Below are 23,325 nucleotides of genomic sequence, written 5' to 3' on the forward strand. Positions count from 1 at the left end.
CAATTCAGGCCAGGTGTCCAGTTTAGCGGCCCAATAGTCAAAGGGGAATGACCTGTGTGGGAGAACATCGATATGGGAGGAAAAGTAGTTTGTAACCATAGTTGGCAACTGCTGTCTCCTGTCACTTTCCATCGATGCAGTATTACCAGTTGTGTGAGCGGTACTTGAAAAATCAGTCCACAACATTGTCATGAAACCCCTGTCTCCAACTCCACTTCTGCTGTGTGCACCACGAACACCTCTGCCAAGCTGACCCCGGCCCGTACGGCTCGTGTGAGAACCATCACCGCTGCTGTGTGCTGGGAATGCCTCAAGCAACCGATTTACCAGAGTTGCTTGTTTATTAGCCAATATTAGGTCAAGGTTCTCCTGTGGCATGATGTTTTGTAATTTGCCTTTATAGCGTGGATCCAGGATGCTGGCCAACCAGTAGTCGTCATCGTTCATCATTTTGGCAATGCGGGGGTCCCTTTTTAGGATCTTCAAGGCATAATCTGACATGTGGGCCAATGTTCCCGGTGTCAATGATGCACTGCGAGTGCTGGTTGGAGGAGCACTTTCTGGCAAATCCACATCCCTCCAGTCACGCACAAACCCTGTACCAGACCTTGCCACGCCAACATTTTCACTTGCCCCACGAGATGCATCCTCCTCCCCTAAGTAATCATCCCCATCATCCTCCTCCTCCTCCTCTTCTTCCTCCACCTCGTTCAGGAGAGGTCCCTGAGCAGACAACGGCTGAATGTCATCAAGGATTCCCTCCTCCTCTTCCTCCTCATCAACATTGGCTGCAGAAGCCTGCTCCTTAAGGTGCATCAAAGTTTGCATGAGCAGACGCATAAGTGGGATGCTCATGCTTAGGATGGCGTCGTCTGCGCTTACCAGCCGTGTGCATTCCTCAAAACACTGAAGGACTTTACAGAGGTCTTTCAGCTTCGACCACTGCACACCTGTCAACTCCATGTCTGCTCTCAAAGTGCCTGGCCGTGTATCCTCCCACAAATGCATTATGGCCTGCCTCTGCTCGCACAGCCGCTCCACCATGTGCAGGGTGGAGTTCCACCTTGTTGCAATGTCGATAATGAGGCGGTGGTTGGGAAGGTGGAGCAATCGCTGCAGCTTCTGCATACAAACGGAGTGTACAGGCGACCAGCGGATGTGCGCGCACAGTCTTCGCACCTTCTGGAGCAGGGCTGTTAACTCCGGATAATTTTTGAGGAAGCACTGCACCACCAGGTTCAAGGTGTGAGCCAAGCAAGGTATGTGGCTGAGTTTTGAAAGGGCTATGGCTGCCACAAAATTACGGCCGTTATCACTAACTACCTTGCCTGCCTCAAGATGTACACTACCCAGCCATGACTCAGTTTGCCGCTTCAAGTACTCGGCCAGCACCTCGGCGGTGTGTCTGTCGCCCAAACACATCATCTGCAACACAGCCTGCTGACGCTTTCCACTAGCTGCTCGATAGGGGGACACCTTGTGTGCAACAGTGGCAGCTGCAGATGGAGTGCTCGTACGACTGCGCTCTGTGGACGAGCTTTTCGCTTCTTTTCGCTTCGCAACCGAAAGGGCATCATCTCAAACGAGATTAGTTTGGCAATGTGGGCGTTCAAACCCAGTGTACGCAGATGAGAGACTGAGTACTTTCTTGACCTACTCATAGTGTCTGGGAGGGTGAGCTGGACTTGAGAGCTGCATATGGTGGAAGTAGCGGTGGACAGGGCGGACTGAGAGAGGGTTGATGATGGTGATGGAGTTGTTGTTCTTTCTGATGGCCTAGAATCAGTCTTTCGTTGATATAACAGTGGGATTCCCTGACTGCTGTGGCCTTGCAACGACACCTCAACATTTGCTGCTGTGCTAACCGGTGGGCTTACAGTGGGGGAAACAATGTAGCGTTGCTGACTACCTTCGTTGTGATCAGTTGCACATGTGGCACTTGAGGTTTGGTGTTGTGTCCACGCTTGCAAGTGCATGGTGGTTAAATGTCTAAGCATGCAACTGGTATTCAAATTTTTCAGATTTTTCCCTCGGCTAAAGGTCTTTGCGCACTTCTTACAGATAACCTTGGCCTGATCATGAAGATTTTGTTCAAAAAAGTGCCACACTGCACTCTTCCTACTTTGGCAGACATTTTGCGGCCTAGCACGCTGTGATCTTTTGACCCTCTGGACAAGCTGTCCAGCAACTCTTTTGATTTTTGGAACCTGTCTTTGGAGTGCTCCGGGCCTGCCAGATAACAGCTGTTGCGATGTCGATGTCTGCTGTGGATGCTCCTCATTTGAGCTATTGGAAGCAGCACCCTCTTCACCCAATGGATGCCAATCTGGGTCAACAACTGGGTCATCCATCACCTCCTCTTCAATGTCATGTGCACCTTCCTCTGTGTCACCGTGTATGGTGGTATAGTGTGCGGGAAGGGGCCCCTGAGTCTCATCAGGGTCAGAATCTGGCTCTGTACACTGCGAGGACAATGTAGTGCTCTGAGTGAATGTACCAGCAGAATCATCCATCAGCGGCTGTGCATCAGTGCACTCCATGTCAGATTCATCTTGGCCTGGGTAATTCACCATTTCACTTGATAATCCAGGCATGGTATGTGAAAACAGCTCCATGGAGTAATCAGTAGTATGGCCTGCGTCATCCTTCAATCTTGGTTGGGGTGAAGGACACAAGGAAAGGTGTGGTTCATGAACATGAGTCTCCAATGACGACAAATGACAATGACGAGTCAGCAATGTAAGACAAAACTTTTTCCTGATGCTCTGGCTTTAAAAGCGGTTTGTCAACTCCTAGAAAACTAAGCCTTATGGAGCCAGACGATGACGCAGGCTCAACACCTCCTGCATTCGGTCCTATTTTGCTCTTGCCACTACCATCAGATCCACCACCAACACCATCATTACCAGCTGCAAACCCCCGCCCAATTCCACGGCCTCTTCCACCAGCCTTCCTCATTTTTGGTAGAAATGTAGACAAAATCCAACAAACTATATAGTAATGTAAAACAAGGTACAAGGTGTCTATAGGACAGGGGAGATTTTGAATTTCTGCACACACTTGTGGACACTGGACACTTTTGGATTGTGTGAGGCCCACTTAATATCTGAGCGCTATGTCACAGGCTCGATGGCACAGCTGTGACCAAAGTGACTAGAGGATAAGGGAGATTTTGAATTTCTGCTCACACTAGTGGACAATGGACACTTTTGGATTGTGTGAGGCCCACTTAATATCTGAGCGCTATGTCACAGGCTCGATGGCACAGCTGTGACAAAAGTGACTAGAGGATAAGGGAGATTTTGAATTTCTGCAGACACTTGTGGACACTGGACACTTTTGGATTGTGTGAGGCCCACTGAATATCTGAGCGCTATGTCACAGGCTCGATGGCACAGCTGTGACCAAAGTGACTAGAGGATAAGGGAGATTTTGAATTTCTGCAGACACTTGTGGACAATGGACACTTTTGGATTGTGTGAGGCCCACTTAATATCTGAGCGCTATGTCACAGGCTCGATGGCACAGCTGTGACCAAAGTGACTAGAGGATAAGGGAGATTTTGAATTTCTGCAGACACTTGTGGACACTGGACACTTTTGGATTGTGTGAGGCCCACTGAATATCTGAGCGCTATGTCACAGGCTCGATGGCACAGCTGTAACCAAAGTGACTAGAGGATAAGGGAGATTTTGAATTTCTGCTCACACTAGTGGACAATGGACACTTTTGGATTGTGTGAGGCCCACTGAATATCTGAGCGCTATGTCACAGGCTCGATGGCACAGCTGTGACAAAAGTGACTAGAGGATACGGGAGATTTTGAATTTCTGCAGACACTTGTGGACACTGGACACTTTTGGATTGTGTGAGGCCCACTGAATATCTGAGCGCTATGTCACAGGCTCGATGGCACAGTTGTGACCAAAGTGACTAGAGGATAAGGGAGATTTTGAATTTCTGCAGACACTTGTGGACACTGGACACTTTTGGATTGTGTGAGGCCCACTTAATATCTGAGCGCTATGTCACAGGCTCGATGGCACAGCTGTGAACAAAGTGACTAGAGGATAAGTGAGATTTTGAATTTCTGCAGACACTTGTGGACACTGGACACTTTTGGATTGTGTGAGGCCCACTGAATATCTGAGCGCTTTGTCACAGGCTCGATGGCACAGGTGTGAACAAAGTGACTAGAGGATAAGTGAGATTTTGAATTTCTGCACACACTAGTGGACACTGGACACTTTTGGATTGTGTGAGGCCCACTTAATATCTGAGCGCTATGTCACAGGCTCGATGGCACAGCTGTAACCAAAGTAACTAGAGGATAAGGGAGATTTTGAATTTCTGCTCACACTAGTGGACAATGGACACTTTTGGATTGTGTGAGGCCCACTGAATATCTGAGCGCTATGTCACAGGCTCGATGGCACAGCTGTGACCAAAGTGACTAGAGGATAAGGGAGATTTTGAATTTCTGCTCACACTAGTGGACAATGGACACTTTTGGATTGTGTGAGGCCCACTGAATATCTGAGCGCTATGTCACAGGCTCGATGGCACAGCTGTGACAAAAGTGACTAGAGGATAAGGGAGAATTTGAATTTCTGCAGACACTTGTGGACACTGGACACTTTTGGATTGTGTGAGGCCCACTGAATATCTGAGCGCTATGTCACAGGCTCGATGGCACAGCTGTGACCAAAGTGACTAGAGGATAAGGGAGATTTCGAATTTCTGCAGACACTTGTGGACACTGGACACTTTTGGATTGTGTGAGGCCCACTTAATATCTGAGCGCTATGTCACAGGCTCAATGGCACAGGTGTGAACAAAGTGACTAGAGGATAAGTGAGATTTTGAATTTCTGCAGACACTTGTGGACACTGGACACTTTTGGATTGTGTGAGGCCCACTGAATATCTGAGCGCTATGTCACAGGCTCGATGGCACAGCTGTGACCAAAGTGACTAGAGGATAAGGGAGATTTTGAATTTCTGCACACACTAGTGGACACTGGACACTTTTGGATTGTGTGAGGCCCACTTAATATCTGAGCGCTATGTCACAGGCTCGATGGCACAGCTGTAACCAAAGTGACTAGAGGATAAGGGAGATTTTGAATTTCTGCTCACACTAGTGGACAATGGACACTTTTGGATTGTGTGAGGCCCACTGAATATCTGAGCGCTATGTCACAGGCTCGATGGCACAGCTGTGACCAAAGTGACTAGAGGATAAGGGAGATTTTGAATTTCTGCTCACACTAGTGGACAATGGACACTTTTGGATTGTGTGAGGTCCACTGAATATCTGAGCGCTATGTCACAGGCTCGATGGCACAGCTGTGACAAAAGTGACTAGAGGATAAGGGAGATTTTGAATTTCTGCAGACACTTGTGGACACTGGACACTTTTGGATTGTGTGAGGCCCACTGAATATCTGAGCGCTGTCACAGGCTCGATGGCACAGCTGTGACCAAAGTGACTAGAGGATAAGGGAGATTTTGAATTTCTGCAGACACTTGTGGACACTGGACACTTTTGGATTGTGTGAGGCCCACTGAATATCTGAGCGCTATGTCACAGGCTCGATGGCACAGCTGTAACCAAAGTGACTAGAGGATAAGGGAGATTTTGAATTTCTGCTCACACTAGTGGACAATGGATACTTTTGGATTGTGTGAGGCCCACTGAATATCTGAGCGCTATGTCACAGGCTCGATGGCACAGCTGTGACCAAAGTGACTAGAGGATAAGGGAGATTTTGAATTTCTGCTCACACTAGTGGACAATGGACACTTTTGGATTGTGTGAGGCCCACTTAATATCTGAGCGCTATGTCACAGGCTCGATGGCACAGGTGTGACCAAAGTGACTAGAGGATAAGGGAGATTTTGAATTTCTGCAGACACTTGTGGACACTGGACACTTTTGGATTGTGTGAGGCCCACTGAATATCTGAGCGCTATGTCACAGGCTCGATGGCACAGGTGTGAACAAAGTGACTAGAGGATAAGTGAGATTTTGAATTTCTGCACACACTAGTGGACACTGGACACTTTTGGATTGTGTGAGGCCCACTTAATATCTGAGCACTATGTCACAGGCTCGATGGCACAGCTGTAACCAAAGTGACTAGAGGATAAGGGAGATTTTGAATTTCTGCTCACACTAGTGGACAATGGACACTTTTGGATTGTGTGAGGCCCACTGAATATCTGAGCGCTATGTCACAGGCTCGATGGCACAGCTGTGACCAAAGTGACTAGAGGATAAGGGAGATTTTGAATTTCTGCTCACACTAGTGGACAATGGACACTTTTGGATTGTGTGAGGCCCACTGAATATCTGAGCGCTATGTCACAGGCTCGATGGCACAGCTGTGACAAAAGTGACTAGAGGATAAGGGAGATTTTGAATTTCTGCAGACACTTGTGGACACTGGACACTTTTGGATTGTGTGAGGCCCACTGAATATCTGAGCGCTATGTCACAGGCTCGATGGCACAGCTGTGACCAAAGTGACTAGAGGATAAGGGAGATTTTGAATTTCTGCAGACACTTGTGGACACTGGACACTTTTGGATTGTGTGAGGCCCACTTAATATCTGAGCGCTATGTCACAGGCTCGATGGCCCAGGTGTGAACAAAGTGACTAGAGGATAAGTGAGATTTTGAATTTCTGCAGACACTTGTGGACACTGGACACTTTTGGATTGTGTGAGGCCCACAGAATATCTGAGCGCTATGTCACAGGCTCGATGGCACAGGTGTGAACAAAGTGACTAGAGGATAAGTGAGATTTTGAATTTCTGCACACACTAGTGGACACTGGACACTTTTGGATTGTGTGAGGCCCACTTAATATCTGAGCGCTATGTCACAGGCTCGATGTCACAGCTGTAACCAAAGTGACTAGAGGATAAGGGAGATTTTGAATTTCTGCTCACACTAGTGGACAATGGACACTTTTGGATTGTGTGAGGCCCACTGAATATCTGAGCGCTATGTCACAGGCTCGATGGCACAGCTGTGACCAAAGTGACTAGAGGATAAGGGAGATTTTGAATTTCTGCTCACACTAGTGGACAATGGACACTTTTGGATTGTGTGAGGCCCACTGAATATCTGAGCGCTATGTCACAGGCTCGATGGCACAGCTGTGACAAAAGTGACTAGAGGATAAGGGAGATTTTGAATTTCTGCAGACACTTGTGGACACTGGACACTTTTGGATTGTGTGAGGCCCACTGAATATCTGAGCGTTATGTCACAGGCTCGATGGCACAGCTGTGACCAAAGTGACTAGAGGATAAGGGAGATTTCGAATTTCTGCAGACACTTGTGGACACTGGACACTTTTGGATTGTGTGAGGCCCACTTAATATCTGAGCGCTATGTCACAGGCTCGATGGCACAGGTGTGAACAAAGTGACTAGAGGATAAGTGAGATTTTGAATTTCTGCAGACACTTGTGGACACTGGACACTTTTGGATTGTGTGAGGCCCGCTGAATATCTGAGCGCTATGTCACAGGCTCGATGGCACAGCTGTGACCAAAGTGACTAGAGGATAAGGGAGATTTTGAATTTCTGCACACACTAGTGGACACTGGACACTTTTGGATTGTGTGAGGCCCACTTAATATCTGAGCGCTATGTCACAGGCTCGATGGCACAGCTGTAACCAAAGTGACTAGAGGATAAGGGAGATTTTGAATTTCTGCTCACACTAGTGGACAATGGACACTTTTGGATTGTGTGAGGCCCACTGAATATCTGAGCGCTATGTCACAGGCTCGATGGCACAGCTGTGACCAAAGTGACTAGAGGATAATTGAGATTTTGAATTTCTGCTCACACTAGTGGACAATGGACACTTTTGGATTGTGTGAGGCCCACTGAATATCTGAGCGCTATGTCACAGGTTCGATGGCACAGCTGTGACAAAAGTGACTAGAGGATAAGGGAGATTTTGAATTTCTGCAGACACTTGTGGACACTGGACACTTTTGGATTGTGTGAGGCCCACTGAATATCTGAGCGCTATGTCACAGGCTCGATGGCACAGCTGTGACCAAAGTGACTAGAGGATAAGGGAGATTTTGAATTTCTGCAGACACTTGTGGACACTGGACACTTTTGGATTGTGTGAGGCCCACTGAATATCTGAGCGCTATGTCACAGGCTCGATGGCACAGCTGTAACCAAAGTGACTAGAGGATAAGGGAGATTTTGAATTTCTGCTCACATTAGTGGACAATGGACACTTTTGGATTGTGTGAGGCCCACTGAATATCTGAGCACTATGTCACAGGCTCGATGGCACAGCTGTGACCAAAGTGACTAGAGGATAAGGGAGATTTTGAATTTCTGCTCACACTAGTGGACAATGGACACTTTTGGATTGTGTGAGGCCCACTGAATATCTGAGCGCTATGTCACAGGCTCGATGGCACAGCTGTGACAAAAGTGACTAGAGGATAAGGGAGATTTTGAATTTTTGCAGACACTTGTGGACACTGGACACTTTTGGATTGTGTGAGGCCCACTGAATATCTGAGCGCTATGTCACAGGCTCGATGGCACAGCTGTGACCAAAGTGACTAGAGGATAAGGGAGATTTTGAATTTCTGCAGACACTTGTGGACACTGGACACTTTTGGATTGTGTGAGGCCCACTTAATATCTGAGCGCTATGTCACAGGCTCGATGGCACAGGTGTGACCAAAGTGACTAGAGGATAAGGGAGATTTTGAATTTCTGCAGACACTTGTGGACACTGGACACTTTTGGATTGTGTGAGGCCCACTGAATATCTGAGCGCTATGTCACAGGCTCGATGGCACAGGTGTGAACAAAGTGACTAGAGGATAAGGGAGATTTTGAATTTCTGCTCACACTAGTGGACAATGGACACTTTTGGATTGTGTGAGGCCCACTGAATATCTGAGCGCTTTGTCACAGGCTCGATGGCACAGCTGTGACAAAAGTGACTAGAGGATAAGGGAGATTTTGAATTTCTGCAGACACTTGTGGACACTGGACACTTTTGGATTGTGTGAGGCCCACTGAATATCTGAGCGCTATGTCACAGGCTCGATGGCACAGCTGTGACCAAAGTGACTAGAGGATAAGGGAGATTTTGAATTTCTGCAGACACTTGTGGACACTGGATACTTTTGGATTGTGTGAGGCCCACTTAATATCTGAGCGCTATGTCACAGGCTCGATGGCACAGGTGTGAACAAAGTGACTAGAGGATAAGTGAGATTTTGAATTTCTGCAGACACTTGTGGACACTGGACACTTTTGGATTGTGTGAGGCCCACTGAATATCTGAGCGCTATGTCACAGGCTCGATGGCACAGCTGTGACCAAAGTGACTAGAGGATAAGGGAGATTTTGAATTTCTGCTCACACTAGTGGACAATGGACACTTTTGGATTGTGTGAGGCCCACTGAATATCTGAGCGCTATGTCACAGGCTCGATGGCACAGCTGTAACCAAAGTGACTAGAGGATAAGGGAGATTTTGAATTTCTGCTCACACTAGTGGACAATGGACACTTTTGGATTGTGTGAGGCCCACTGAATATCTGAGCGCTATGTCACAGGCTCGATGGCACAGCTGTGACCAAATTGACTAGAGGATAAGGGAGATTTTGAATTTCTGCTCACACTAGTGGACAATGGACACTTTTGGATTGTGTGAGGCCCACTGAATATCTGAGCGCTATGTCACAGGCTCGATGGCACAGCTGTGACAAAAGTGACTAGAGGATAAGGGAGATTTTGAATTTCTGCAGACACTTGTGGACACTGGACACTTTTGGATTGTGTGAGGCCCACTGAATATCTGAGCGCTATGTCACAGGCTTGATGGCACAGCTGTGACCAAAGTGACTAGAGGATAAGGGAGATTTTGAATTTCTGCAGACACTTGTGGACACTGGACACTTTTGGATTGTGTGAGGCCCACTGAATATCTGAGCGCTATGTCACAGGCTCGATGGCACAGCTGTGACCAAAGTGACTAGAGGATAAGGGAGATTTTGAATTTCTGCAGACACTTGTGGACACTGGACACTTTTGGATTGTGTGAGGCCCACTTAATATCTGAGCGCTATGTCACAGGCTCGATGGCACAGGTGTGAACAAAGTGACTAGAGGATAAGTGAGATTTTGAATTTCTGCAGACACTTGTGGACACTGGACACTTTTGGATTGTGTGAGGCCCACTGAATATCTGAGCGCTATGTCACAGGCTCGATGGCACAGGTGTGAACAAAGTGACTAGAGGATAAGTGAGATTTTGAATTTCTGCACACACTAGTGGACACTGGACACTTTTGGATTGTGTGAGGCCCACTTAATATCTGAGCGCTATGTCACAGGCTCGATGGCACAGCTGTAACCAAAGTGACTAGAGGATAAGGGAGATTTTGAATTTCTGCTCACACTAGTGGACAATGGACACTTTTGGATTGTGTGAGGCCCACTGTATATCTGAGCGCTATGTCACAGGCTCGATGGCACAGCTGTGACCAAAGTGACTAGAGGATAAGGGAGATTTTGAATTTCTGCAGACACTTGTGGACACTGGACACTTTTGGATTGTGTGAGGCCCACTGAATATCTGAGCACTATGTCACAGGCTCGATGGCACAGCTGTAACCAAAGTGACTAGAGGATAAGGGAGATTTTGAATTTCTGCCCACACTAGTGGACAATGGACACTTTTGGATTGTGTGAGGCCCACTGAATATCTGAGCGCTATGTCACAGGCTCGATGGCACAGCTGTGACCAAAGTGACTAGAGGATAAGGGAGATTTTGAATTTCTGCTCACACTAGTGGACAATGGACACTTTTGGATTGTGTGAAGCCCACTGAATATCTGAGCGATATGTCACAGGCTCGATGGCACAGCTGTGACCAAAGTGACTAGAGGATAAGGGAGATTTTGAATTTCTGCAGACACTTGTGGACACTGGACACTTTTGGATTGTGTGAGGCCCACTGAATATCACAGCGCTATGTCACAGGCAGAAATTGGCTAGTGTATCACAAACTACAAGGTGTATGTAGAATTGGGCAGAATAGGAATCTCCCTAGAGTGCAGGTCTGTAAGAACGGAACATGTCCTCGACTTATTCTCACAGAGTGACACACAGATCGCTTCACTGTGGCTGTGATAACAGCCGTTACACGGTACTGTGTGAGGAGCGTACACCGCTGTATGGTGTGAAAAAATGCACGCTCAGTACCTCAGCAGGACAAAAAAAAAAATTGGGATTGCTTTTAAAAAAGCAGTTTGCAGAGCAGTGGGTAAACAGCAATGCAGCTGTCAGGAAGCCTTAGAAGGCAGCCCAACAACCAACACCACTGATACACCACAATATAGCCTCCCCTTGCACTGCACACACAGTGACTGGTGTGTTGTACAGGCAAAATCGCTAGCAGCAGAAGCAGTTTTTTTTTCTTCTTCCCTGCCTAACGCTCTCCCTACAGAATCAGCAGCAACCTCTCCCTATGCTAAGATCGGCAGAAGTAAGATGGCGGTCGGCGTGCACGCCCTTTTATACCCCCTGTGACGCCCACCAAAGCAAGCCAATCACTTGCATGCCCTTCTGAAAGATGGTGGTGACCCGTGCCTATGTCATCACGTTGCCCACAGTGTCCGTGGATCCTGATTGCCTGAAAAAGAGCGCAAAACAAACTTTTGAAACGTGACTTTGGCGCGTAAGTCGCCGACCTCGTGGCCGACCTCATCCTAGGGTCGGGTTTCGTTTCATGAAACCCGACTTTGCCAAAAGTCGGCGACTTTTGAAATTTTTTCGACCCGTTTCGTTCAACTCTAGTGGATGTGTCGTCACAAGGCCAAAGCACTCAGGGAATCACAATGGTTTTGCAACACAACACTGAGTCTAGGCCATCACCACCAATACCATCACCAACCTCCTCTCACTCCGTCCGGTCCACCGCTACTTCCCCCATATGCAGCTCTCCAGTCCAGCTCACCCTACCAGACACTCTGTGTAGGACAAGAAAGTATTCATCCTCTCATCTGCGTACACTGTGTTTGAACGCCTACATTGCCAAACTAATCTCATTAGAGATGATGCCCTACGGATGGTTGAAAGCAAAGCTTTCCGCGAGCTCATGGCCTACGCTGTCCCACGCTATGACCTACCCAGTCGGCAGCCCTCCACCGGCATGTGAAAGACCATATCCATGCAATAAAACAGTGAGTGGAAAGGTGAACCTCACAACAGATGCATGGACCAGTAGGCATGACCAAGGCCGTTACGTGTCCATCACTGTGCACTGGGTTAATGTGGTGGATGCAGGCTCCACAGGGGACAGTGGCAGTGGAAAAGTGCTGCCTAGCCCACGGTATAGGAAACAGTTGGCTGTAGGCTTTCAACCCTCCTCCTCCTCCATAAGCGAAAGCTTATCCACAGAGCGCAGTCGCACAAGCACTCCATCCGCAGCTGGCAGTGTTGCACACGAGGTGTCCCACTATAGAACAGCTAGTGGTAAGCGTCAGCAGGCTGTGTTAAAGATGATGTCTTTGGGCGACAACAGACACACCGCAGAGGTACTGGCCGACTACTTGCAGCGACAAACTGAGTCATGGCTGGGCATTCTACATCTTGAGCCAGGCAAGGTAGTCAGTGATAACGGCCGTAATTTTGTGGCAGCCATAGCCCATGCAAAACTCACACACATACCATGCCTGGCTCACACTTTGATCCTGGTGGTGCAGTGCTTCCTTAATAATTATGCAGAGTTAACATCCCTGCTCCATAAGGTGCGAAGACTGTGCTCGCACATCCGTCGATCAAACGTCCACTCCACTCATATGCAGAAGCTGCAGTGATTGCTCCACCTCCCCAAGCACTGCCTAATCATAGACGTTGCAACAAGGTGGAACTCCACCCTGCACATGGTTGAGAGGCTGTGCGAACAGAGGCAGGCTGTAATGCACTTGTGGGAGGATACACGAGCAGGCCGTTTGAGGGAAGACATGGAATTGTCATGTGTGCAATGGTCAAAGCTGAAAGACCTCTGTAAAGTCCTACAGTGTTTTGAGGAATGCACACGGCTGGTAAACGCAGACGACGCCATCATAAGCATGAGCATCCCACTTATGCATCTGCTCATGCAAAGTTTGACGCACATTAAGAATCTTCCGTCTGCAGCGGAGGAGGAACAGGAGGAGGAGGAGGGAAGCCTTGATGACAGTCAGCCATTGTCTGGTCAAGGAACTGTCCTGGACGACATGGAGGAAGAAGAGGAAGAGGAGGATGAGGGGGATGATTATTTTGGGCAGCAGGATGCTTCTCAGGGGGCAAGAGAACTTGTGGGCGTGCCAAGGAAAGGTACAGTGTTTGTGCGTGACTGTAGGGATGTGGATTTGCAAGAAAGTGCTCTCTTTCACCCAGCAGTGGCAGTGCAGCATTGACACCTGGAAAATTGGCCCACATGTGCGATTATGCCTTGCGGATCCTTAAAAGGGACCCCCGCATTGCCAAAATGATGAGGGTTGACGACTACTGGCTGGCCAGCATCCTCGATCCACGCTACAAAGGCAAATTACACAACATCATGCCACAGGAGAACCTAGAGATTATATTGGCTAACAAACAAGCAACTCTGCTTGCTTGCCCTGCTGCTAGTGTGTTATCTGAAAGAGTCTTCAGTGCTGCTGGATCAATCCTGACAGAAAAAAGAACCCGTCTGTCGACCCAAAATGTTGATGATCTAACCTTCATTAAAATGAACCATGCATGGGTTTCAAAGAATTTTGCCCCACCTTCCCCTGATGACACATAGGCAGTTTTCTGAAAATTGCCTCTTTTTTGTCCTCCTCTTCCTCGAACTTGCCCAATTCCACCATTTGCAGCAGCTGAATGTCCAGCCTACACATCAACATATGCCATTTTATAAACCTCCCTAACTGGGCTGCCCACCCCCCCAAGGGCTGGGGTCAACACCTGGCGCACCCAGGCAAGTGCCGTTGCTCTGAACAGGTGGATGGGCCCACTGATGGCCGACGGCACTGGCACAGGGCCCCTCATAGTACAATACAGTGTCTCTGATGGTGGGAGGGCCCATTCGCCGCCAGACACACCAGCTTACTATGAGGGGCCCTGTGCCAGTACCGTCGACCACGAGTGTGCCCCCCAGCTTGGTCATGGCCACAGCACTTGCAAGTTGCAATACTTACCTCTCCCTGCTCCACCGCTGTGTAGTCTGGGCAGTTAAATCCTTCACAGGGACGGCCACTAGAAATTTGGGGTATTGATCGAGGATGGTTAAGATGTAGCTATGGCCTGTCCTGCTGGCCTCTACCTTCAGATGATCAATGGCTACCATTTGTAATGGACGTCAACTTACAAGCGGATGCAGTGGTGCTTTATGATCACCTTTCACAGTTGTGATAGCCACAGACGTGTGACATTCCTGCCACCATTTTTCAATGCCTCCTCTCATGCCAATCCAATAGAATCGCCTACGGCCTGTGTCTTCTGTCTTTTGCAGTCCAAAATGACCAGACACATCATGATAGGCAGTGAGGACCATGTCTACATCTCTCCCTGTGATCACAATTTGATGGAGACGAGTAACGGTGATGTGATCCACGCTACTGCGACAAAGCAATCCTTTCTTCACAAAGAACCATTTTCGCTGTCTCCACAGACACAGTAATTGAGGGTCTGCATCGTCTCTGCAACATCTACTGGAAGGTTTTCCCGCGATGAGTAATTCCCAAATTTCTGCTAACACTCGACTTTCCGTCTGTACTTGTATCCATGTAGTTTCCAGTAGCGGAGAGTCTGGACTGGCTTACTGAGATTGAAATATAAACGAAGATTTAAAAGTACCACAACACTGTATACTTTTGTGCGCTTCGAATAACTTTCCTTTTTCTACTTTTTAAATTCTGGTGTAATACATAGTGAGCCTGTGAGTGTCTGTGTCTGACTCAGGAAGTATAGACGGAAATTTACAATTACCCCTAGACTGGATACACCTGGTATGTGCTGATACAGTACCTTTGTTCAAAATGTTTTATTACGGTGTCATCCATTGTGATTGAGTGTGTGTGGTTTACACCTTCTATATATACGGTGAATAGGAGATACCAATTTTTACCCTATACTCGATACAGCTTGTATCTTGTTATACAGTACCTTTGTTCGACATTTAGTATTACGGTCAAATCCATACTGAGTAAGCGTCTGAGAGTGACTACGGGACTATGTATATGGAGATTTCAATTGTACCCTATAATATATATACTTGCTATCTTGTTATCCAGTACCTTTTTTACAACATTTTTTATTATGGTCAAACCCAGACTGAGTGAGCGTCTGAGGGTGACTCCGGAAATATATGCTGAGATTTCAAATTTGGCCAACACTGTATACAGCTGTACGCTTCTGCTACAGTAACCTTTTTTGCTATTTTGATTCCGGTGTAATCCATAATGAGCCTGTGAACGTCTGTCTGTTACTCTGGAAATATATTTGGAGATTTAAGATTACCCCAACACTGTATACAGCTGTATGCTTGTGTTACATTACCCATTTACAGCTTTTCATATTCTTGTGTAATCCATACTGGGCCTGAGAGCGTTTGTGTCTGCCTCCTGAAATATATATGGAGATTCAGATTGTTAACACTATGCTATATATACCTTGTATCTGGTGATACTGTACCCTTTTTCAACTTTTTATTTTATTGTGTACTGAGCCTGTGAGCATCTGTGTGTGACTCATGAAATATATATGGAGATTTACTGTTATCCCTAGACTGTATAGAGCTGTATGCTTCAGATACAGTACCATATATCTGCTGGTATTTTGGGTCCATTTTCCAAAACATGAGGAAGTATGGTGGAAGAGGATGCGGACGTGGGTGTAGGGGGCCACCTGGTACTGATGGTGGTGGTGGTGCATCTGCTGGTAGTGCCAAAAACACAATAGCAGCTAAGGCAGGAGGTGTTGAGCCTGCGTCATGGTGTAGCTCTGGAAGGCCTGTAAAGCTCCCTTTTCTAGGAGTAGGTAGACTGCTTTTAAAGCTGGAGCATAAGGAACTGTTTTTGGCTTACATTGCTGAAACAGCCTCCTGCTCCATCGCCTCCTCTTCTGAAGTTTCAAAAAATGCAAGCACTGAGTCGTCAGTGCAGGCTTCTGGTCATGAGCAACCCCTTTCCTTGTGTCCTTCACCCACTCCAAAAGTGAAGGATGCGGCAGCACACACTTCAGATTACTCCATGGAGCTCTTTTCACATACCATGCCTGAGTTAAATAAAAATGGGGCCCATCATATACTGGAACATTCCAAATGGGGGACATCAGACAGTGGAGCAGCATTTACGGGGCTCATTATACACTGGAGCATTAGAAATTGAGCCCATTATATATGGAGCGTTATTTGGGCACATCATACACTGGAGCTTTCCAGATGGGGGACATCAGACACTGGAGCAGCATTTACGGGGCCCATTATACACTGCAGCATTAGAATTGGAGCCCATTATATATGGAGCATTATTTGGGCCCATAAGACACTGGAGCATCATCCATGGGGCCCATCATATACTGGAACATTCTAAATGGGGCAGATCAGACACTGGAGCAGCATCTATGGGGCACATTATACACTGGAGCATTATAAATGGGGCCCATTATATATGGAGCATTATTTGGGCCCATAACACACTGGAGCATCGTCCATGGGGACCATCATATACTGTAGCATTATGTGGAGCTCATCATGTACTGTATGTGACCAATTATTCTGTATGGAGAAATATATGGGGCTCATTATTCTGTATGGTGCACAATGTGGTGGCCATGCTGTATGGAGTAATATACTGTCCTTTTTTTGAGCTATTGTACATTTTAAAATAGATCAGTCATGTCATGTAAGCAGTGAAGTATTTGTCATTGTACTATACCTATATTTAAGTGCCGTATCTGAGCATCATGAGTTGTGGTATGCGTTAAAGGAGCGCACTGACGCTCTTTGGCCCAGGGCACATGAAAACCTGGAGCCAGCCCTACCCCCCCCCACAACTTTAGCCAAATAACCCCCAGTTTTCAATGCGTAACTATTATTATGAAGTAAATTAAGGTGAACAAGCTTCAGTAAAAAGAATTGATGTTTTCGTCATTGAAATGGGCACTGTAGGTGTGTTTACTGTCCTTCACTCCCTGCCGACTTTGCTTCCCCATTGACTTGCATTGGGTTTCGTGTTTCTGTCGGCCTCCGACTTTTCCCTATAGTTGGCCGATTTCGTTCGACCCGACTTTTGCGAAAGTCGGGTTTCATGAAACCCGACTCGACCCTGAAAAAAGGCAAAGTCGCTCATCTCTACAATGTGGAAGAAAAAAATGAACATTTTACTTTTTCCTACAAAAATGTTAGTTTAGTCCCAAAATTTGCAAACCATAGAATTTTTTTGTACAAGTACTCCTTAGTACGCCGATACCACATATGTGGTGGAAAACTGTATGGGCGCAGGGCTCAGAAGGGAAGGAGAACCATTTGATTTTTGGAACTTAAGATTAGCTGAAATTGATAGCAGACCCCATGTTGTCTTTGCAGGGCCCTTGATGTTCATAAACAGTGGAAACCCCCCCCACAAGTGACCCCATTTTGGAGACTACACCCCTCAAGGAATTTTTTATAGATTTGCAGTGAGCATTTTGAGCCCCCAGGTGTGTCACAAAATTTTATAACTTTGAGCCATGAAAATAAAAAATATCACATCTTGCCCACAAAATTGTTGCTTCAGGCCCCAATTTTTTTTTTCAAAAGCAAAAGAGAAGCAACTGGACCTTAAAATGTGTTGTGCAATTTCTCTTGAGTATGCCAATACCCTATTTGTGTGGAAAGCAACCGTTTGGGCACACTGCTGAGCTCCAAAAGCAAGAAGCGACATTTTGGAGCTGAGATGTCACGGTTCTATCCCTGGGATGCAGTTACTGACAGCTCGGCCGTTCAGTCTGGTACAGGGGCGTTCTGAAACTGTCAGTATTTTGAATCACAGTATGGCCATCCAATCTGGTTTAGGGGCATGCTGAGCTGTTAGTGTGTTGATTGACAGCTAGACTAGCCAATCTGACACTGGGAAGTGTCGGCTGTCTCCAAGTCTTCACTATCCCGGGTGATTGCCATGCCTACTTAACTGAGAAGCTTCTCCCAAACCACTGCCAGATGTACATTCAATAAGTGAGGTTTGTGCTCCCTATGCCTTGAGTTCTGTATGCTTGATCTGTTGCCTGACCTTGGACTTCGTTCTGACCATCCACCTGTTTAACCCCTTCTGCTTCGATCCGTTATCCTCCCGATACTCTGACCTCGGAACAATACCTGACTATGCTTTTGTCTCTTCCTTCTGTTTATGACATACACTCCTGGCTTCTGACCTTGGATTCCCTGACCACTCTGACTCACAGCTTGACCGGGAAAAGTGACTAGTGTCACGTCACATTTTGATGGAATTTTATATGGGTGCCATGTTGCATTTACAGACTCCAAGAGGTGCCAAAATAGTAGAAACCCCCCCCCACAAAGTGACTTCATGTTGGAATTGATCTAGTGTTTTGCTGCTATGTGAATTTTATGCAAAGCTCATGTGTATTATGTCACCGGTGATCACTGTATTATCTGTGCACTATATGCAGAGCTCCTGTGTATAATGTCACTGATGAGCCCTGTATTACCTGTACACTGACACTATATACAGAGCTCCTATGTATAATGTCACTGGCAATCACTGTATTAACTGTACACTGACACTATGCACTTAATATTATGTACAGAGCTCCTGTGTATAATGTCACTGGTGATCACTGTATTTTCTGTACACTGACACTATATACAGAGCTCCTGTATATAATGTCACTGGTGATCATTGTATTACCTGTACACTAAAGTATATGCTATATACAAAGCTCCTGTCTATAATGTTACCGGTGATCCCTGTATTACCTGTACATTGACACTATACACAGAGCTCCTGTGTATAATGTCACCAGTGATCACTTTATTATCTGTGCAGTGACATTATATACTTATCTATCTCCTGTGTATAATGTTACCGGTGATCCTTGTATTACATGTACATTGACACTATACACAGAGCTCCTGTGTATAATGTCACTGGTGATCCCAGTATTACTTGTACATTGACACTATACACAGAGCTCCTGTGTAGAATGTCACTAGTGATCCCTGTTTTACCTGTACACTGAAACTACACACTGTATACTATGTACAGAGCTCCTGTGTATAATGGTACTTATGGTAATATTAGTATTCTGTTTTTTTAAATTAATGATCAGTATTGTAGTATTTGGTCACTATGTGGTGGTAATACCTGGTCTGATCATGGTGTCACAGTATTTCTCCCTTTTATGTCGTAATAAAGATTATTATTATTATTATTATTCAGTCACTATATGGTGGTAACATGTGGTCCAGCCATGGTGTAGCAGTATTTGTCTATTGTATGTGGTATTATTTGCTCACTATGTGGTGGTAATATGTGATCTGGTCATGGTGTGATGGTATTTGTTCCTTGTATGTGGTATTATTGTTCATTTTAAACAAGTTATATGACACATTCCATTAAAGAAAAATAAATAAAAATATACCTAAAAAGAGTACAGGAAATTTTAATAAATGTTTAGTAAATTAGAGTAGAGTAGGGCCCGGCCAAAAGAGTCTACCTTGTCATAGTGGCAGCTTAAAAAATCTTACTGTTAATGTATGATTAGTGAGGACGTGGTGCAGAAGTGGAGTTTTTCCAAGAGTGGGTGGTGGGACTGTGGAAGGTTCGAGGGGTGGAGGCAGAACTGGCGTGGAGCCTGGGCGAAGTCCGAAGGGGGCCCAAAAAAGTTGTCAGTATGGGGCCCCGAACTTTCTGGTGGCAGCCCTGGATAGATATGATCCATGTGAAGAAAAGAAGGAAAACCAGCTCACCCTCCTGCAGCTTCAATCGTGGAGTCCGTGATCAGCACTGCTGCAGGCGCTCAAGTAGACAAGGAAAAGATCCAGCTCACAGGACACTGATCAAAATAACAAATTTCTTTATTCCAAAATTATTAAAAGCATATAATCATGCAAGTGTTTGATAGCATATAGAGCTACTAGAGTCCATGCTGGAAAGGATGGGGGAACATGGTGAAAACGGCTATTATAACCAGAGACATTTCAAATGTTGTTCATGTCCTTAAACTTAGTATGAATCACCATGTTTAAGAACGTGTGCCCATGTGTCAGACTTTTAACAGATAGAAGAGTTTACAAATCTGCAACAAATACACAATGAATTTTCAAAGTGAATCCACTTGCTGATTTTGGGGCACATTTGGCTGCAGATTTTAACACACTCCCACACAAAGCATGGAATAGGGTAAAATTAGCAATCAAAATCCGCAAAAGAATGAACTTGCTGCCAATTTGACATCCGTACCTTTTTAATCAATGTATGAATGGGGTTATGGAAACACTGGTAACTGTACACTGTAAATTGCTGCAGTTTTACACAATCCACACCTCCAAATATTGGCAAATATGCCACAACTAGTGGGCACATGAGAGACAGTTCTACAACAGACAATGACCTATATACTAGAGCTGCTGGTTCACTAATAGAGATGATAAAAGGTGAAGCACACAATGATTACCAGAAACAGTAACTTTGTATCTGGAAACAACATGCGGGGGGGGGGGGGGGGGGCAGAAGAACACTTATAGAAGTAGCATAGGAAAAGGCAAGGAATGAAACAAAAACAGGCATTTAAGTCAGGAAACAATAAAATGAATATTGCCTATAAACAGAAGACGCCGCAGGCTGTACATTAAATGATAGGCTGACTTTAAAGAACATAACTGCAAATAAAATCTATTGTTGCTCAGTAAAATGTCACATCGCACAGTAACACAACAGGGGTCTCCAAACCAGACCTCCTAAAGTGTCAGTATAGATAATAGTGGAAAAAATAAGAGCCTACATGGGTCTGGAGACTACCAGCGCTGTCTAGGGCACCAGCATGGCAGGCATACATGTGGGAGTCTTATTCATAAAGGACGTGTAGCTGCAAACAACGTAATCAAAATGTGCAGTAAGAAAATCTCATATAGTAATTATATAGCAGTAATGTAAATGTAAATTATTCAGATATTATCTGCTTGCTACCAGCAGGGCTCTAGCCTGCTGCTGTGACGTCCGTCCGCGGATCTGGGCTGCAGTAGGGACAGCACCCCGAGAAACCCCGAGACCCTTAACCCCTATACAGGGATCTGGAATTGTAGCAAGGCCCAGGGGGTGGCTGTCTAGAAGCAGTGCGCCAGAGCAGGACGGTCGCCAATAAGGAAGAAGGCAGGGAGCCAAAAACGTAGTCAGAAACCGGGCGAGCAGCGGAGGTACAGGAACGGCAGGCAGTGGCAGAGTCAAGAGTCCAGGCCAAGGTCACAAATCGGGAGGGCGGTAAAGGTAAAAAAACGGCAGGCAGTAGCAGAGTCGAATATCCAGGCCAAGGTCACAAACCGGGAGAATAGCAGAGGTACAAAATCGTCAGGCAGTAGAGGGGTCAGAAATCCAGGCTGAGGTCAGAGTCAAACAATAGTAAATCACACAGTAGTACATAGGGGAACCAAGAATATATCTGGCAGCTTGCAAGACCAATCCCAAGGTATTTGAGGTATCAGGTCATCCCTCACAGGCTCCCGGACTGATGATGTCATAAGGACCGCCCACAGGACCAGGCCAGATGGCGATGCACCAACCCCTCCATGACCGACCGAGGAGCAGAGCCTGCGTCCATCAGATGCCTGCGCAGGAGCCCCTTCTCTGTCGCCGCCATCACTCGGGGGGCGAACCACAGCGCCTCCCAGTGGCCGAGGCAGGAACAGCAGGCCCCAAGTCTGACAGCGATGTGACAGTCCGGCGCCTCCTAGTGGCCGTGGCCGCGACAGCAGGCCCCAAGTCTGACGGCGACGTGACAGTCCGGCGCCTCCTAGTGGCCAAGGCCGGGACAGCAGGCCCCGAGTCTGACGGCGACATGACAACTGCTTTTTACTGTTTGTGTTTTCATTACAATCTTAGAGATTTGTGTCAGACGAATCGGAGGGGATAAGTCTTGTTGGGCTAAACTTTAGGGTCACCATGGCTAACTCCAGGGATCACACACAGTGTGTCTGACAGGCATTATGGCTGATTTAGATTGTGTGCCCAATGGGGAGAGTGATGATAATGTCTGTAAAGTGCTGTGGAATATGATGGTGTAATATAAGAACATAAATATACTGATAGTGCCATGGCTAACTATGATGGACACTAGGGTTGTTACTGGCTGTACTAGGACAATGATGGCACTGTGGTTGATACTGGCTGTACTAGGACAATGATGGGCACTGTGGTTGATACTGGCTGTACTAGGACAATGATGGGCACTGTGGTTGTTACTGGCTGTACTAGGACAATGATGGGCACTGTGGTTGATACAGGCTGTACTGGGACAATGATGGGCACTGTGGTTGATACTGGCTGTACTAGGACAATGATGGGCACTAGGGTTGATACTGGCTTTACTAGGACAATGATGGGCACTAGGGTTGATACTGGCTGTACTAGGACAATGATGGGCACTAGGGTTGATACTGGCTGTACTAGGACAATGATGGGCACTGTGGTTGATACAGGCTGTACTGGGACAATGATGGGCACTAGGGTTGATACTGGCTGTACTAGGACAATGATGGGCACTGTGGTTGATACAGGCTGTACTGGGACAATGATGGGCACTGTGGTTGATACAGGCTGTACTGGGACAATGATGGGCACTGTGGTTGATGCTGGCTGTACTAGGACAATGATGGGCACTAGGGTTGATACTGGCTGTACTAGGACAATGATGGGCACTGTGGTTGATACTGGCTGTACTGGGACAATGATGGGCACTGTGGTCGATACTGTTTTTTCTGTGTCTGACTGAGGACACTTTTGCTGGTTCTGGTTGTGACTGACATTGTGGAGATTGGCACTGCTATAGAACATTACAGAATCGACTGGTAAAATTGGTGTCTGCACTGATTTCTGTGCCATGAAAGCCTCTTAATGTATATGGCAGATGTATGTATAGCTTTTCTGGACCAGATGTATGCCAATGTATGTTTTTTCCCAATTGTAGTGAGCATCATGTAAAGTTAGTGACTACATGTGATCCCTGCGACCTGGCTACACAGTATGTCACCCACACGTACATGTTAGAAGGCGTGCACACGTACATATG

The sequence above is a fragment of the Dendrobates tinctorius genome, unplaced genomic scaffold, assembly GCF_039654945.1.
Source record: "Dendrobates tinctorius isolate UK_male_01 unplaced genomic scaffold, ASM3965494v1 ptg000115l, whole genome shotgun sequence".
NCBI lineage: Eukaryota > Metazoa > Chordata > Amphibia > Anura > Dendrobatidae > Dendrobates > Dendrobates tinctorius.